Below are 17,560 nucleotides of genomic sequence, written 5' to 3'. Positions count from 1 at the left end.
CTATTTTTGGCAGTCTCTGTGTTTCTGTAGAGAATGAGGGTGTCTGCTGGGCTGGTATGTAGAGAAGGAGGGTGTCTGCTGGGCTGGTATGTAGAGAAGGAGGGTGTCTGCTGGACTGGTATGTAGAGAATGAGGGTGTCTGCTGGGCTGGTATGTAGAGAAGGAGGGTGTCTGCTGGGCTGGTATGTAGAGAAGGAGGGTGTCTGCTGGGCTGGTATGTAGAGAAGGAGGGTGTCTGCTGGGCTGGTATGTAGAGAATGAGGGTGTCTGCTGGGCTGGTATGTAGAGAAGGAGGGTGTCTGCTGGGCTGGTATGTAGAGAAGGAGGGTGTCAACTGGTATGTAGAGAATGAGGGTGTCTGCTGGGCTGGTATGTAGAGAATGAGGGTGTCTGCTGGGCTGGTATGTAGAGAATGAGGATGTCTGCTGGGCTGGTATGTAGAGAAGGAGGGTGTCTGCTGGTATGTAGAGAAGGAGGGTGTCAACTGGTATGTAGAGAAGGAGGGTGTCTGCTGGACTGGTATGTAGAGAATGAGGGTGTCTGCTGGGCTGGTCCGTAGAGAATGAGGGTGTCTGCTGGTCCGTAGAGAATGAGGGTGTCTGCTGGTCCGTAGAGAATGAGGGTGTCTGCTGGTCTGTAGAGAATGAGGGTGTCTGCTGGTCTGTAGAGAATGAGGGTGTCTGCTGGTCCGTAGAGAATGAGGGTGTCTGCTGGTCCGTAGAGAATGAGGGTGTCTGCTGGTCCGTAGAGAAGGAGGGTGTCTGCTGGTCCGTAGAGAATGAGGGTGTCTGCTGGTCCGTAGAGAAGGAGGGTGTCTGCTGGTCCGTAGAGAATGAGGGTGTCTGCTGGTCCGTAGAGAATGAGGGTGTCTGCTGGTCCGTAGAGAAGGAGGGTGTCTGCTGGTCCGTAGAGAATGAGGGTGTCTGCTGGTCTGTAGAGAATGAGGGTGTCTGCTGGGCTGGTCCGTAGAGAATGAGGGTGTCTGCTGGGCTGGTATGTAGAGAATGAGTGTGTCTGCTGGACTGGTATGTAGAGAATGAGGGTGTCTGCTGGTCCGTAGAGAATGAGGGTGTCTGCTGGTCTGTAGAGAAGGAGTTTGAACCACACCTCCCTCATATTGTTTATTGTACACTTTGAACATACTTATTTTCCTATTTACTTAATCGTCATGGTTCCCAGAGGGACGTAGGGTCCTTAATCGTCATGGTTCCCGGAGGGACGTAGGGCCCTTAATCGTCATGGTTCCCGGAGGGACGTAGGGCTCATAATCGTCATGGTTACGTTGGCTGGCCCTCGCTTCATACTCGTCGCCAAACCCACTGGCTCCATGTCATCTACAAGACCCTGCTAGGTAAAGTCCCCCCTTATCTCAGCTCGCTGGTCACCATAGCATCTCCCACCTGTAGCACACGCTCCAGCAGGTATATCTCTCTAGTCACCCCCAAAACCAATTCTTTCTTTGGCCGCCTCTCCTTCCAGTTCTCTGCTGCCAATGACTGGAACGAACTACAAAAATCTCTGAAACTGGAAACACTTATCTCCCTCACTAGCTTTAAACACCAGCTGTCAGAGCAGCTCACAGATTACTGCACCTGTACATAGCCCACCTATAATTCAGCCCAAACAACTACCTCTTTCCCTACTGTATTTAATTAATTTATTTATTTAGCTCCTTTGCACCCCATTATTTTTATTTCTACTTTGCACATTCTTCCACTGCAAATCAACATTCCAGTGTTTTACTTGCTATATTGTATTTACTTCGCCACCATGGCCTTTTTTGCCTTTACCTCCCTTATCTCATCTCATTTGCTCTCATCGTATATAGACTTGTTTATACTGTATTATTGACTGTATGTTTGTTTTACTTCATGTGTAACTCTGTGTCGTTGTATGTGTCGAACTGCTTTGCTTTATCTTGGCCAGGTCGCAATTGTAAATGAGAACTTGTTCTCAACTTGCCTACCTGGTGAAATAAAGGTGTTCTCAACTAGCCTACCTGGTTAAATAAAGGTGTTCTCAACTAGCCTACCTGGTGAAATAAAGGTGTTCTCAACTTGCCTACCTGGTTAAATAAAGGTGAAATAAAATAAAAAATAAATAAATGGTTCCCGGAGGGACGTAGGGCCCTTAATCGTCATGGTTCCCGGAGGGACATAGGGCCCTTAATCGTCATGGTTCCCGGAGGGACATAGGGCCCTTAATCGTCATGGTTCCCGGAGGGACATAGGGCCCTTAATCGTCATGGTTCCCGGAGGGACATAGGGCCCTTAATCGTCATGGTTCCTGGAGGGACGTAGGGCCCATAATCGTCATGGTTCCTGGAGGGACATAGGGCCCTTAATCGTCATGGTTCCTGGAGGGACATAGGGCCCTTAATCGTCATGGTTCCTGGAGGGACATAGGGCCCTTAATCGTCATGGTTCCTGGAGGGACATAGGGCCCTTAATCGTCATGGTTCCTGGAGGGACATAGGGCCCATAATCGTCATGGTTCCTGGAGGGACATAACGATCTCTAACACTGCCTGTCTTAGGATTGTTTTCTTGCTTCTGGCCATGACAAGTGGATGGGTTTGAGTTTTGCTGTTCCATTTTGAACATACTGTACGTAGGTTTAACTCACTTCAGAACCGGTTTTGCTCATTTCACAGACTTCATTGCAATGTGATGGTAATGATAGGGGTGGTAATAACGGTATAGACAACTCATCAAGCGTCTCTCTGTCAGCTGGGCTGGTATGTAGAGAATGAGCGTGTCAACTGGGCTGGTCTGTAGAGAAGGAGGGTGTCGACTGGTATGTAGAGAATGAGTGTGTCTGCTGGGCTGGTATGTAGAGAATGAGGGTGTCGACTGGTCTGTAGAGAATGAGTGTGTCTGCTGGGCTGGTCTGTAGAGAAGGAATGTGTCTGCTGGGCTGGTATGTAGAGAATGAGGGTGTCGACTGGTCTGTAGAGAATGAGTGTGTCTGCTGGACTGGTATGTAGAGAATGAGGGTGTCGACTGGTCTGTAGAGAATGAGTGTGTCTGCTGGGCTGGTCTGTAGAGAAGGAATGTGTCTGCTGGGCTGGTATGTAGAGAATGAGGGTGTCGACTGGTCTGTAGAGAATGAGGGTGTCTGCTGGACTGGTATGTAGAGAATGAGTGTGTCTGCTGGACTGGTATGTAGAGAATGAGGGTGTCTGCTGGTCCGTAGAGAATGAATGTGTCTGCTCGGCTGGTCTGTAGAGAAGGAGTTTGAACCACACCTCCCTCATATTGTTTATTGTACACTTTGAACATACTTATTTTCCTATTTACTTAATCGTCATGGTTCCCAGAGGGACGTAGGGCCCTTAATCGTCATGGTTCCCAGAGGGACATAGGGCCCTTAATCGTCATGGTTCCCAGAGGGACATAGGGCCCTTAATCGTCATGGTTCCCGGAGGGACATAGGGTCCTTAATCGTCATGGTTCCTGGAGGGACGTAGGGCCCTTAATCGTCATGGTTCCTGGAGGGACATAGGGCCCTTAATCGTCATGGTTCCTGGAGGGACATAGGGTCCATAATCGTCATGGTTCCCGGAGGGACGTAGGGCTCATAATCGTCATGGTTCTTTGAGGGACGTAGGGTCCATAATCGTCATGGTTCCTGGAGGGACGTAGGGCCCATAATCGTCATGGTTCCTGGAGGGACATAGGGTCCATAATCGTCATGGTTCCTGGAGGGACGTAGGGTCCATAATCGTCATGGTTCCTGGAGGGACGTAGGGTCCATAATCGTCATGGTTCCTGGAGGGACGTAGGGCCCATAATCGTCATGGTTCCTGGAGGGACATAGGGTCCATAATCGTCATGGTTCCTGGAGGGACGTAGGGTCCATAATCGTCATGGTTCCTGGAGGGACGTAGGGCCCATAATCGTCATGGTTCCTGGAGGGACATAGGGTCCATAATCGTCATGGTTCCTGGAGGGACGTAGGGTCCATAATCGTCATGGTTCCTGGAGGGACGTAGGGCCCATAATCGTCATGGTTCCTGGAGGGACGTAGGGCCCATAATCGTCATGGTTCCTGGAGGGACGTAGGGCCCTTAATCGCCATGGTTCCTGGAGGGACATAGGGTCCATAATCGTCATGGTTCCTGGAGGGACGTAGGGCCCATAATCGTCATGGTTCCTGGAGGGACGTAGGGCCCATAATCGTCATGGTTCCTGGAGGGACGTAGGGCCCTTAATCGCCATGGTTCCTGGAGGGACGTAGGGCCCTTAATCGTCATGGTTCCCGGAGGGACGTAGGGCCCATAATCGTCATGGTTCCCGGAGGGACGTAGGGCCCATAATCGTCATGGTTCCTGGAGGGACGTAGGGCCCATAATCGTCATGGTTCCTGGAGGGACGTAGGGCCCTTAATCGTCATGGTTCCTGGAGGGACGTAGGGCCCTTAATCATCATGGTTCCTGGAGGGACATAGGGCCCTTAATCGTCATGGTTCCTGGAGGAACATAGGGCCCTTTGGAGGATAGGAGGAGGAGTGGAGGATGGGGGGAGAAAGAGGAGAGGAAGGAGGTGATAGTGCCCAACCCTGCACAGACCCGAGACCTGGCATCGTCTACACATACAAGAAGCACTAGATCTGTCTAGAGAGTCTAGACTCTGCCATGTGTCTCTCTGTGTACCTAGAGGGTGTCTGTCTTACTAGACGAGGCCATCTTTTCTCAGGATCTTTAAAGACTTCAAGAGAATAGCAACACTCCTGAACATGAAACGGTCTGTGGAGCTCTCAGCTTTGTAATCATGTGTCTGCACTTGTTAGGGGATAGAACCCTGACTCTTCTGATTTCTGCCCCTTTGTTTGTTTGTTTGTTTGTTTGTTTGTTTGTCTTTTAATGACTATAAATAGTTGTCCTGTTATAAAGAGTCACTACAAAACGTTCCAAACTATTAGCGGCACCTCTTCAAATGGAGTCAACAACAAATCCTTCATCTGATTTCATATAACAGACCAGATTTCCCATAAAAGGACGTTTGGATTGGATCCAGTGAAGAGGATTGGATTTCCCCTCTGATTGTTAAGATGTGAACTGGGCTTGACACGATGCCATTACCTATGTTTTTTGAGTCTCAAAGATACTATTAAAAATGAAAAAAATAAAAAAGCTATCATACCGGCACATAGATAGCCGTAGTCTTGAAGTGAGAGCGACGTGCGCTGTCGGTTGGTTGAAGTGTTTAATCTTTATTTTTTTTATTTGACCTTTATTTAACCAGGCAAGTCAGTTAAGAACAAATTCTTATTTTCAATGATGGCCCAGGAACAGTGGGTGAGGGTGAGCTGACAGGTGGTTAGAGCGTTGGACTAGTTAACTGTAAGGTTGCAAGATTGAATCCCTGAGCTGACAAGGTAAAACTCTGTCGTTCTGCCCCTGAACAGGCAGTTAGCCTCTTGCAGCCTTACAGTTAACTAGTCCAACGCTCTAACCACCTGATTACATTGCACTCCACAAGGAGACTGCCTGTTACGCGAATGCAGTAAGCCAAGGTAAGTTGCTAGCTGACAGACTTGCCAGCTCAGGAGTTGTGAACTTGCAACCTTCCGGTTGCTACTCTAACCACTAGGCTACCTACCACCTCTACACTCTAACCACTAGGCTACCTGCCACCTCTACACTCTAACCACTACGCTACCTGCCACCTCTACACTCTAACCACTAGGCTACCTGCCGCCTCTACACTCTAACCACTAGGCTACCTGCCACCTCTACACTCTAACCACTAGGCTACCCTGCCGCCTCTACACTCTAACCACTGGGCTACCCTGCCGCCCCTTATCAGGGGTTGACGTCCTGTGCTGTGCGTGAGGGAGTGGTTCCCTAGCAGCACCAGTTTAATGATCAACCCGAGCGATGCCTCTCTGTTCTGTGATCTCCCATGCCTTCATTGCTTCGTTAAACTCTGTTACCATGGTTCCATAGAGTTCATCCAGAGGAAAGCCATTTTTTTTTTCTCTCCTTCTCAGTAGAGAGCGTTGGAGCGTTGGGCCTGTAACCGAATAGGTCGTTGGTTCAAATCTCCGAGACGACTAAGTGAAAAAAACTGTTGACGTGCACTTGAGCAAGGCACTTATCCCTAGTCGCTCTGCATGAGAATGCCTGCTAAAATGTAACAACTATGCTTTGACAGAGATGCTTTTTAAGTCGCAATGCCATCGCCATCGTGGAATACTGGGGGGAAAGATGTGTTCTCTTGAGGGCCAGCGTGTACCCTGTGTTTTACTGCACCTTTAAAACTAAGTGTAGGGAGTAGGGTCAGGGTTCAGGAGCCTCAGGGAGTAGGGTCAGGGTTCAGGAGCCACTCTCTAGGGTCTGAAAGTGCACCTATTCCCTATAAAGTGCACTATTTTAGACCAGGGCCCATTAGCTCTGATCAAATGTAGTGTACTATGTAGGGAATAGGTTGCAGTTTCAGAATATCTAGAACTAAATACCACACAGATGAGTCACAGTCATAGACAGAGCAGAGCACCTCAGGCAGATCAGAGAACTCCAGTCCACTCCCCTACAGGGTGTGGTGTTCCCTCCCCTAACCAACCCTACCCAATCAGACGTCACAGTGGCAGTGATATATCTTAGGTATGTTCATAGAGACCGGTTAATACTGAAGAACTGGCTGTATGTCTATGAAGCATTCTTAGAGGTGAGATGTTATGTTGTTGGTGTTGGTGGTGTTGCTGTTGGTGGTGTTGCTGTTGTTGGTGTTTTTGTTGTTGTTGGTGGTGGTGGTGTTGATGGTGGTGTTGCTGCTGTTGGTGTTGCTGCTGTTGGTGTTGTTGTTGTTGGTGGTGTTGTTCTTGGTGGTGTTGGTGGTGTTGTTATTGGTGGTGTTGGTAGTGTTGTTGGTGGTGTTGGTGATGTTGTTCTTGGTGGTGTTGTTGGTGTTGTTGGTGTTGGTGTTGTTGGTGGTGGTGGTGTTGTTAGTGGTGTTGGTGTTGTTGGTTTTGGTGATGTTGGTGTTGGTGTTAGTGTGGTTACTGAGAAACCTTAGGAGGAAACTTGGGATTTAGTTGAGGACTAATGTCATATCTTCCACACGGAATGGAATGTGTTGTTGATGGTGTTGTTGGTGTTGGTGGTGTTGTTGTTGATCACACAATCCTGCCGTCCATACTACGCTCTTAGGGGAAAAAAGGTGCTATCTAGAACCGGAAAGAGTTATTCGGCTGTCCCCATAGGATAACTCTTTGGAGTACACTTTTTGGGTTCCATGTAGAACCCTTTAAGGGTGGTCCTACGGAGACAGCCGTAGAACCCTTTTACGAAGAGTGTACTTTCCTGTACTAGCAGCATCAACCGTTGTTGTTCAACCAATATCTTGTTCTGAACATCAATGTAAAATAATGGCCTTGTAACTGGCCTTGTAACTGGCATTGTAACTGAGTTATTGGTTAAATTACTGAGACTGATACAGGATGGAAACACGTTATTACACAACAATGTCCTCTTAGAAATCAGACTTGGAAGGACAAAAATGTACTGTGGTTTTAGTGACATATTGGTTTGACAGCTGTTACAGCTAACTAACTGATCTCACTGCAGTGTTAGACTGGAGGTTATGCTGGGGGCCCAGGGTTGGGATCTCACTGCAGTGTTAGACTGGAGGTTATGCTGGGGGCCCAGGGGTGGGATTTCACTGCAGTGTTAGACTGGAGGTTATGCTGGGGGCCCAGGGTTGGGATCTCACTGCAGTGTTAGACTGGAGGTTATGCTGGGATCTCACTGCAGTGTTAAACTGGAGGTTATGCTGGGATCTCACTGCAGTGTTAGACTGGAGGTTATGCTGGGGGCCCAGGGGTGGTATCTCTCTGTTCCACACCCATCCAGGTATTTACAGTGTGGGTTAAAGATGAACTAGAAGACAGGGTTAGCCGGAGGGTCCTTTAAAAGGCATATTAGTTAATAATCTCTTAAATGCTGGAGACTGAAAACTACCTGACAGAATGGTAATAGAAAGACTGATTAGTGGTGAAAGGTTACAAAATAGAGACTAGCTTTACACTGACATAGAGACTGACAAAGATACACTTTACACTGACATAGAGACTAGCTTTACACTGGCATAGAGACTGACATAGAGACACTTTACACTGGCATAGAGACTGACATAGAGACACTTTACACTGGCATGGAGACTGACATAGAGACTAGCTTTACACTGAGCTTTACACTGACATGGAGACTAGCTTTACACTGACATAGAGACTAGCTTTACACTGACATAGAGACTGACATAGAGACACTTTACACTGACATAGACTGACATAAGACACTTTACACTGACATAGAGACTAGTTTTACACTGACATAGAGACTAGCTTTACACTGACATAGAGACTGACATAAGACACTTTACACTGACATAGAGACTAGCTTTACACTGACATAGAGACTAGCTTTACACTGAGCTTTACACTGACATAGAGACTAGCATTACACTGACATAGAGACTAGCATTACACTGACATAGAGACTAGCATTACACTGACATAGAGACTAGCTTTACACTGACATAGAGACTAGCTTTACACTGACATAGAGACTAGCATTACACTGACATAGAGACTAGCATTACACTGACATAGAGACTAGCTTTACACTGACATAGAGACTAGCTTTACACTGACATAGAGACTAGCTTTACACTGACATAGAGACTAGCTTTACACTGACATAGAGACTAGCATTACACTGACATAGAGACTAGCATTACACTGACATAGAGACTAGCATTACACTGACATAGAGACTAGCATTACACAAAAAAAAAAAACGTGCCCCCCCCCTGGGGTCTCCAGGACCGAGTTTGGTTTAGACTCTGTCTGTGTACCTACCAGGTGCTATCAGACGCCATCTTACAGGACAAGGTCATCTTTTCGTCAGGCTCTATATATATATATCTATATCGTTAAAGAGACACTTCCACATGGCACGTTTCACGTGAACCATAAATGGTGGTTAGGTTCTATGATGGCCAAGCTAATGGGTCTATCTACACCCTGGAGTATAAATAGTCATGGACAGATAAGAGATTGTGTACTGTATCGTTGTTACACAATCAGTGCTTTGGACAGAGATGTGGCATCAGGGCAAACAGCCTCTCTTTGCAAGAGCAATTTACTGTTTTGAAGGTGTCGGGAATTGGAGCCACCAGGAGCTGTAGGGAACTCTTTCTGTGTATCTGACACTCGTATGGTGAGTGTGTTGGTGTTCTTTAGGGAACACTATCTTCTTATGTTTCTTTTTAAGTGAAGTGGGAAGTTCAACTCTCTTTTTACAGACTCTGATCTTTTCGACTCGTTCAGTCAAAATAATTAATATTTTCGACTCATTTGAGTCAGTAATGCCCAGACCCCGCAGGACCTCCCTACCAGTGAACAATTTATTATATTTACCTTTTATATAACTAGGCAAGTCAGTTAAGAACAAATTGTTATTTTCAATGACAGCCTAGGAACAGTGGGTTAACTGCCTGTTCAGGGGCAGAACAACAGATTTGTACCTTGTCAGCTCGGGGGTTTGAACTTACAACCTTCTGGTTACTCGTCCAACACTCTAACCACTAGGCTACCTGCCGCCTCTACACTCTAACCACTAGGCTACCTGCCGCCTCTACACTCTAACCACTAGGCTACCTGCCACCTCTACACTCTAACCACTAGGCTACCCTGCCGCCTCTACACTCTAACCACTAGTCTACCTGCCACCTCTACACTCTAACCACTAGGCTACCTGCCACCTCTACACTCTAACCACTAGGCTACCTGCCACCTCTACACTCTAACCACTAGGCTACCTGCCGCCTCTACACTCTAACCACTAGGCTACCTGCCACCTCTACACTCTAACCACTAGACTACCTGCCGCCTCTACACTCTAACCACTAGGCTACCTGCCTCCTCTACACTCTAACCACTAGGTTACCTGCCACCTCTACACTCTAACCACTAGGCTACCTGCCTAACCTACACTCTAACCACTAGGCTACCTGCTGAACTGAAGACTCATAATGCATGATTCTACCAGCCTCTGGTTCACCATACATATTGTCAGTAGACAGTCCTGGGCTAGATACTTGTGTTGTTGTCAGTAGACAGTCCTGGGCTAGATACTTGTGTTGTAGACAGTAGACAGTCCTGGGCTAGATACTTGTGTTGTTGTCAGTAGACAGTCCTGGGCTAGATACTTGTGTTGTTGTCAGTAGACAGTCCTGGGCTAGATACTTGTGTTGTTGTCAGTAGACAGTCCTGGGCTAGATACTTGTGTTGTAGACAGTAGACAGTCCTGGGCTAGATACTTGTGTTGTTGTCAGTAGACAGTCCTGGGCTAGATACTTGTGTTGTTGTCAGTAGACAGTCCTGGGCTAGATACTTGTGTTGTTGTCAGTAGACAGTCCTGGGCTAGATACTTGTGTTGTAGACAGTAGACAGTCCTGGGCTAGATACTTGTGTTGTTGTCAGTAGACAGTCCTGGGCTAGATACTTGTGTTGTTGTCAGTAGACAGTCCTGGGCTAGATACTTGTGTTGTTGTCAGTAGACAGTCCTGGGCTAGATACTTGTGTTGTAGACAGTAGACAGTCCTGGGCTAGATACTTGTGTTGTTGTCAGTAGACAGTCCTGGGCTAGATACTTGTGTTGTAGACAGTAGACAGTCCTGGGCTAGATACTTGTGTTGTTGTCAGTAGACAGTCCTGGGCTAGATACTTGTGTTGTAGACAGTAGACAGTCCTGGGCTAGATACTTGTGTTGTAGACGGTAGACAGTCCTGGGCTAGATACTTGTGTTGTTGTCAGTAGACAGTCCTGGGCTAGATACTAGTGTTGTTGTCAGTAGACAGTCCTGGGCTAGATACTTGTGTTGTTGTCAGTAGACAGTCCTGGGCTAGATACTTGTGTTGTTGTCAGTAGACAGTCCTGGGCTAGATACTTGTGTTGTTGTCAGTAGACAGTCCTGGGCTAGATACTTGTGTTGTAGACGGTAGACAGTCCTGGGCTAGATACTTGTGTTGTTGTCAGTAGACAGTCCTGGACTAGATACTAGTGTTGTTGTCAGTAGACAGTCCTGGGCTAGATACTAGTGTTGTTGTCAGTAGACAGTCCTGGGATAGATACTAGTGTTGTTGTCAGTAGACAGTCCTGGGCTAGATACTAGTGTTGTTGTCAGTAGACAGTCCTGGGCTAGATACTAGTGTTGTAGACAGTCCTGGGCTAGATACTAGTGTTGTAGACAGTAGACAGTCCTGGGCTAGATACTTGTGTTGTAGACAGTAGACAGTCCTGGGCTAGATACTTGTGTTGTTGTCAGTAGACAGTCCTGGGCTAGATACTAGTGTTGTCAGTAGACAGTCCTGGGCTAGATACTAGTGTTGTTGTCAGTAGACAGTCCTGGGCTAGATACTAGTGTTGTAGACAGTCCTGGGCTAGATACTAGTGTTGTAGACAGTCCTGGGCTAGATACTAGTGTTGTAGACAGTCCTGGGCTAGATACTAGTGTTGTAGACAGTCCTGGGCTAGATACTAGTGTTGTAGACAGTCCTGGGCTAGATACTAGTGTTGTAGACAGTCCTGGGCTAGATACTAGTGTTGTAGACAGTCCTGGGCTAGATACTAGTGTTGTAGACAGTCCTGGGCTAGATACTAGTGTTGTAGACAGTCCTGGGCTAGATACTAGTGTTGTAGACAGTCCTGGGCTAGATACTAGTGTTGTAGACAGTCCTGGGCTAGATACTAGTGTTGTAGACAGTCCTGGGCTAGATACTAGTGTTGTAGACAGTCCTGGGCTAGATACTAGTGTTGTTGGGAAATAACTGAAAAGACAAATAACTCTATAAACAACTAGAAGAGACTGAGACATGAAGCAACATGCAGTCCATGCTGTTGTTGTTGTGTTGTCATCTCGTGTTGTGTCGTGTTGTTGTGTCGTGCTGTCGTCTTGTGTTGTGTAGCGTCATGTTGTTGTGTTGTGTCGTGTTGTTGTGTTATCATCTCGTGTTGTGTTGTGTTGTCATGTTGTGTTGTGTCGTGCTGTTGTGTCGTGCTGTCGTCTTGTGTTGTGTAGCGTCATGTTGTTGTGTTGTGTCGCGTTGTTGTGTCGCGTTGTGTTGTCATGTTGTGTTGTGTAAAAGCGTGTCTTTTTTCATACTTTTCTGAGACTTCGTAACCAGTTTTATCAATTAGCGGTCATTAGAGACGGTTAGGAACAGTCATTAGAGACGGTTAGGAACAGTCATTAGAGACGGTTTGGAACAGTAATTAGAGACGGTTAGGAACAGTCATTAGAGACGGTTAGGAACAGTCATTAGAGACGGTTAGGAACAGTCATTAGAGACGGTTAGGAACAGTCATTAGAGACGGTTAGGAACAGTCATTAGCAGAATCTGTGAAGTACTTGTTTCTCCACAGAGAGAAAATCTATATTTTTCTTAACGTTGCTCTTGAAAAGAAGAGGTATTCGTCAGATTCACATACTGGGATGGTTTGTGACACAGATGGGAGAAAGAGGCTATTTGAAGCAAAATATTTATTTGGTATTTTGCAATCGTGAACGGCAGCTAGAAAGGCCTACCTCTGTCAGGCTGTGTGCTGTTCCACCCAGCATAACACACACACACACACACACACACACACACACACACACACACACACACACACACACACAGAGCCAGCCAGCCAGCCAGCACAGAGAACAGGGTAGGGCAGGCCTTGGCCCAGGGCCATCACATGAGACAGGCCTGGCTCTAAAGGGTGAACCAGCTCAGGGCTAAAACAAATCTGAAACGCCTGGGGGTTCCCAACCTATAGACTATAGAACCACTGACTGACAACAGACAGACTATAGAACCCCTGACTGACAACAGACAGACTATAGAACCCCTGACTGACAACAGACAGACTATAGAACCACTGACTGACAACAGACACAGACAGACTATAGAACCACTGACTGACAACAGACACAGACAGACTATAGAACCACTGACTGACAAGACAGACTATAGAAGCACTGACTGACAACAGACAGACAGACTATAGAACCACTGACTGACAACAGACAGACAGACTATAGAACCACTGACTGACAACAGACAGACAGACTATAGAACCACTGACTGACAACAGACAGACTATAGAACCACTGCTGACAACAGACAGACAGACTATTGAACCACTGACTGACAACAGACAGACTATAGAACCCCTGACTGACAACAGACAGACAGACTATAGAACCCCTGACTGACAACAGACAGACTATAGAACCACTGACTGACAACAGATAGACAGACTATAGAACCACTGACTGACAACAGACAGACAGACTATAGAACCACTGACTAACAGTCACACAGACTATAGAACCCCTGACTGACAACAGACAGACTATAGAACCACTGACTGACAACAGACAGACTATAGAACCCTTGACTGACAACAGACAGACAGACTATTGAACCACTGACTGACAACAGACAGACAGACTATAGAACCACTGACTGACAACAGACAGACAGACTATAGAACCACTGACTGACAACAGACAGACTATAGAACCACTGACTGACAACAGACAGACTATAGAACCCCTGACTGACAACAGACAGACTATAGAACCACTGACTAACAGTCAGACTATAGAACCACTGACTGACGACAGACAATAGAACCACTGACTGACAACAGACAGTCTATAGAAGCACTGACTGACAACAGGACAGGGCTGACTCTATAGTACTGACTGACAAGCATGCTGATTGGTTCTCTTGTCTATTGCTCCTCGACCAACAACAACCAGCCAAACCTGCTGTATCAGGACACCTTCTGACGGACTACGTGGCTAAAAGACCAGTTAGTTGGTAGATATAATTTACGTGCTGGGAGGGACTCTTTCTTAGTTCAGACATAACAATGCTATGACTAACAGCCATCGCTGTGCAGACTCAGAGCGTTGGGCCAGTAATCCCGAAAGGTTGCTGTATCAAATCCCCAAACTGACAAGGTAAAAACCAGTCATGCTGGGCAAGGCAGATAACCCACTGTTCCCCGGGCACCGAAGAAGTGGATGTCGATTAAGGCAAGGTTAAATGTGGAAGACACATTTCAGTTGAATGCATCCCCAGTTACCTTACCCTTTCCATAGACTATACACACAACATTCAACACTTAACCCTTCCAAGAGCCAGGCATTGTAGTCGAGAGACGATCCTTGCCCAGCCACACAGATTAGTCATTTAGTTTATCCTATCCAGAGCAACTGCCAGATTGTAACTTTTTTTGTTGTTGTAATAAATCTTTATTTAACTAAGCAAGTCAGTAAAGAACACATTATTTATTTACCCAGAAGGCAAAGGGCCTCCTGCAGGAACGGGGGCCTGGGATTAAAACAAGTATATCAAATCTAAATATAGGACAAAACACACGTCACGAGAAGAGAGACACCACGACACTACATAGAGACCTAAGACAACAACAGCATGGTAGCAACACAACATGGCAACACAACATGACAACAACATGGTAGCAGGACAACATGGCAACAACATGGTAGCAACACATGGCAGCAACACAACATGACAACAACATGGTAGCAACACTACATGGCAACAACATGGTAGCAACACTACATGGCAACAACATGGTAGCAACACTACATGGCAACAACATGGTAGCAACACTACATGGCAACAACACAACATGACAACAACATGGCAGAAACACAACATGGCAACAACACAACATGACAACATGGTAGCAACACAACATGACAACATGGTAGCAACACAACATGACAACAACATGGTAGAAACACAACATGACAACAACATGGTAGCAACACAACATGGTAACAACATGGTAGCAACACTACATGGTAGCAACACAAAACATGGTACAAACATTATTGGGCACACGAAGCAGCCACAACTGTCAGTAGGACTGTCTATCTTCAGATAGCTAGGTGGACCAGTCATAGTCAGTACATTCATCTACAGATAGCTAGGTGGACCAGTCATAGTCAGTACATTCATCTTCAGATAGCTAGGTGGACCAGTCATAGTCAGTACATTCATCTTCAGATAGCTAGGTGGACCCGTCAAAGTCAGTACATTCATCTCCAGATAGCTAGGTGGACCAGTCATAGTCAGTACATTCATCTTAAGATAGCTAGGTGGACCAGTCATAGTCAGTACATTCATCTCCAGATAGCTAGGTGGACCAGTCATAGTCAGTACATTCATCTTCAGATAGCTAGGTGGACCAGTCATAGTCAGTACATTCATCTCCAGATAGCTAGGTGGACCAGTCATAGTCAGTACATTCATCTTCAGATAACTAGGTGGACCAGTCATAGTCAGTACATTCATCTCCAGATCGCTAGGTGGGACAACCACATATCACAGTCATAGTCAGTACATTTTGCCTCACAGACAGAGTGTAGTCACCTACAACCAACAGACACAGAATAGTCACCTACAACCCACAGTGTAGTCACCTACAACCCACAGACACAGAATAGTCACCTACAACCCACAGACACAGTGTAGTCACCTACAACCCAGAGACACAGTGTAGTCACCTACAACCCAGAGACACAGTGTAGTCACCTACAACCCAGAGACACAGTGTAGTCACCTACAACCCAGAGACAGTGTAGTCACCTACAACCCACAGTGTAGTCACCTACAACCCACAGACACAGTGTAGTCACCTACAACCCACAGACACAGTGTAGTCACCTACAACCCAGAGACACAGTGTAGTCACCTACAACCCAGAGACACAGTGTAGTAATTTAATACCAAAAGCACATTTTTGTTTTCATACATTTTTTAAAAACAATTTAGCCAATTTTGACTTTGCAGCTGGTCTATCTAAAGGCATCCGCATGCTTCTCATCTGAAACGGTTTGTGTATATATTATGACGGCGTTTAGTGATGTTTTGGTCTTCGTCAAGGATTTTTTGTCCCGTGCACACAAAAACATTTCTCGAGGCAAGACGAAGTTCGGAGACGACGTCTACGCCCCCTTTTTGTCGGTCCTTGATTAACAGTAGGGATTCTTCAAATAAGTGTTTGTTGTCGTTCTATGAGCGACGACTAGTTTTGAAAGGCACATTTTTTTCACTTGAGAAATACCAAAACATCTTAGATTTTACATTTGTGCGACCTAAAATCTCCGCGGCAAAACATCAACTCAAGAAATCTGTCATTATTATTATTTTTTAAATCTTAGATTAATTCAGACTATTTTGAGGCAGTGTATGTATACTGGCTACGGCGTCTCAAGGTGGACAAACAATACTATTGCCGTCTTTTCTCATTTTTCAAGCGAAGGTCTTTTATGGTATTCTGCGAGCACACTAGGTTCGCCTAGCCGAGTCCGAAACCGAAGCATGTGGAAGCCTTCAGGACAAGACTCATTACAATAAACAGCAACCTGTGAAAATATAGCTCTTATTCTTTAATTATTTGTTCTTCTTATCTCTTTTTTTTAAATGGATTTTCTTAAAATCTTAAAACGACATTGTTGGTTAAGGGGCTTGTAAATACACCTGTTGTATTCGGCGCACGTGACAAATAACATTTTGATTTGGAAGGTGCTTGGTTCAAGATGATTTGTTTTGTGGTCATGTAATTATTATTACGCTAGCTGCTTGTGGTTAACCAGACGACATAAAACGAGATAAGTCAATTGTTTGTTGTCAAAGCTACAGCTGGGTGTGGAACTAGCCTGTTGTTGATGAATTTTTCTAGTGGATCCACTCCTTTATAACAGTTGGTTCTGGACAGGTGTAACCTGATTTCGGTCTCCCTGTTTCAGGTACAGTATCCTGATGTGGCGGTGACTGGATGAAATGCTATTTTGTCGCTGCTTTAGGTTTTAGCAGTGTAATTACATAGATGTGGAGGTTGCCTGTATGTTATGACAGCAGCGTATTCTGCCTCGCGGCAAAAAGTAAACACTATCCTGTTGGTACTTGTCTGTCAGTGTATATAGTATGACCACACACAGAAAAGACGACAGTATCTAAAAATTTAAATAAAACAAGTTTGTAAAAGAAGAGTAGTAGTCACACGATCTTAATTGTAGATATTTTGGAAAAAAAAGGTCTCTAATCAAAGTTCTAGTCATGCTGGGATGTAGGATTCTATTGCTTCTAGAACTATTTTGAACTATTTTAACTCCCCACTAAAAATATCCACTGTGTAGATTCTTAGGTACCCTGCAAGTCCCAGGATGTGGAAGTGGTACTGGGTGTGGCTCAGGAATGCTAACATTACAGAACCTGACTGACAGCTATCAGGACACTTTGTGGTTTTCAAAAAAAAACTTTTCTATCCAACCTCTATCTCCCCACAAATTAGGTTTTCCTCCTACATGTGACCACAACATCTTAAGAGTAGATGTATTGTTTTTGTTTTTTGAATTTATTAAACAGACAATCTATAATCTTCAGAATACTTGGTGATCACCTGATGTGGATGATGGTTGTAAATGTGGAATTGGTGGTCGGTGTGGCTCAAAGCTGTCAACAGAA

At 45.7% G+C, this 17,560-nt stretch overlaps 1 protein-coding gene across 3 annotated transcripts in view; it reads left to right on the top strand.

Moving 5' to 3' along the window:
* The window catches only part of LOC110536888 (cingulin-like protein 1), a 65,249-nt gene that overhangs the window by 7,951 nt on the left and 39,738 nt on the right, over window positions 1–17,560 (top strand). Inside the window, exon 1 of one of the 3 annotated variants that reach the window (XM_036936791.1) lies at window positions 6,574–6,670. The exons of the other annotated variants lie outside the window; for them this stretch is intronic. The gene's annotated coding sequence lies outside the window, so the exon portion shown is untranslated. Of the gene's footprint in view, window positions 1–6,573; window positions 6,671–17,560 lie in introns of those variants that run through there. 3 annotated transcript variants of the gene reach the window in all.

This window comes from Oncorhynchus mykiss, chromosome 12 (genome assembly GCF_013265735.2).
Source record: "Oncorhynchus mykiss isolate Arlee chromosome 12, USDA_OmykA_1.1, whole genome shotgun sequence".
NCBI classification, from domain to species: Eukaryota; Metazoa; Chordata; class Actinopteri; order Salmoniformes; family Salmonidae; genus Oncorhynchus; species Oncorhynchus mykiss.
This window is presented reverse-complemented; position numbering and strand designations above follow the sequence as displayed.